Source organism: Mandrillus leucophaeus, unplaced genomic scaffold (assembly GCF_000951045.1).
Source record: "Mandrillus leucophaeus isolate KB7577 unplaced genomic scaffold, Mleu.le_1.0 Scaffold368, whole genome shotgun sequence".
Lineage (NCBI taxonomy): Eukaryota > Metazoa > Chordata > Mammalia > Primates > Cercopithecidae > Mandrillus > Mandrillus leucophaeus.
Genome location: NW_012103898.1, coordinates 2312647 through 2314682, shown reverse-complemented (window position 1 = coordinate 2314682; position 2036 = coordinate 2312647).

Genomic DNA, 2036 nt, shown 5'->3' with positions numbered 1-2036 from the left:
TGTCCCATTGTTAATCCCATCAGCCACTGGCCAATGTCAAAATGTTTAAATGAGCTAACTTACAGATTGTAGACTCTGCTTTAGGCTGTGAATTCCTTAAGGGAGGGGCCTTGCCTTTTTGTTTTTGCATCTCTTGCAGCCAGTAAGGTATAGTTGGAAGATCAGTGGTCTCTGGACTCAGAGAGATTTAGATTAGAACCCTTACTTCATTACTCTGTGCGACTTACATCAAACAAATTACTTAACTCTCCATGTGCTTCGGCCTTCTAATTTGTAAAATGGGAGTAATATGATAAAATGGAATAAAAGTGAAACATAAGACTTGGGAAAAAGGGGTTGATCTTGGAACTCAAAGACATATTGGGATGTCTAGAAAAAGAGAGAGGTATTTTGGTACACAGTACTCATACTGGATGAGAGGTACATTGATGAGATAGCAAGGACCCTATATTCATGATTAATTTCCAGAACCAGATACAAACATAGGAGGTAAAGTGGAGGAGAGGTGCAGCAGAAATAGAAAGTGCTGTTTTCACTAAGACTCTAAGAGAAACACAGAAAAGGGTGGGCAAGTCATGATGACCCAGGTGACAAAGTGAAGTACCAGCTAAGAAGTACATGCAGGCCTTCTCCACCCTGCTCCCCAGAACAGGGAACACGGTACTCCACAGACCATCAAGGGATATAGCCAATGAGAACTTAGGACACTGGCAAAACACTGGACGTAAGGTGTTCACCATATACAAGGGAGGTATTTGCAGTTGTCAGTAGTAGGTATGAGCCACACACACACACCAAAAAGTAAGAGGACATCACTCAGCTTTGGTCATATCACTGAAGAAGGCCTGGAGCAAGCGGAGCTAGAAAAAGAAAAAATGAATGGTCAGTGTTGCAGGGAAGCAGACAGAACTTATTGATTAACACATGAGACATCCCTAAGGATACCCCACAAATAACTGTCAGGGGTGTTTTCAGGAGAAAAGATTTTCCACATTCTCCAGAAGGATTAGGAACTGTGAAATAGAGGTTAAGGTATAAAGTAGTTGGCATATTTTAGTGCTTAATGACTGCTACTTGATTTTCCTTGCAAACAATTGAAGAAAAATTTAGAGTGCCTGGATACCCTAATATTGACAAATTATTGTAAATAAACCTCTGTTTTATTTGGTGCATCTGTGTCATTCCATTTGGAAAAATTATAGGAAAACTTAAAATATGACACAGCTATATATGTGCATATTTGCTTAACTAAAATATATGCACATGCAAACTGAAGAAAAACACATATGGCCATCCAGATGACATAATCAAACATACTTGTAATCATTAGCAGCCATCCTTAACTATTGTGAGATATAGTTCCTGATAGTAACCAAGATGATTGTGAATTTGCCAACATCCAGATCCATAATGGCAATCACATAGCTATTATGGTATCAGTTCGATATTCATTCAATAATAATTCATTAAGTTCTCGTTATTTCTAAGGATGTTTGAATTAACCAGGACCCTGTTCCTGCTCAAGAAATGCATAGACTAGTTCAAGAGTTGGCAAACTACAGTCTGCAGACCAAATCCAGTCTCTATCTGTTTTAATAGATAAAGTTTTTGTTTATGTGTTATTTACAGTTCCTTTCACTTTACAATGGCAGTTGATGATTGCAATAGAGACCACATATTTTGGAGCCTTTCGGATTTCAGATTTCAGATTTTCAGATTAGGGATCAACCTGCATAAAGTTTCAGTTGCTTTGGAAAACCCTAATACAGCCCATGATCCTAAAATATTTACTATCTACCCCTTTACAGCAAAAGTTTGTTGACCCCTAGTGTACCTGAAAAGATAGAAAAAGTAAACAGGCAATTCCAATGGAGTGTGGTAAGTGCACTTCAAAAACTAAAATCCTAGGAATACTCAGAAGGGGCACCTAACACATAGCAGGAAAGATTCCTGGAAGGGGTACCTATGAGTGGAGCTTGACACCTGGGCAGGGATTCACTGGATAAAGTAGTATGAAGTGACTTCTAGAAAGAAGG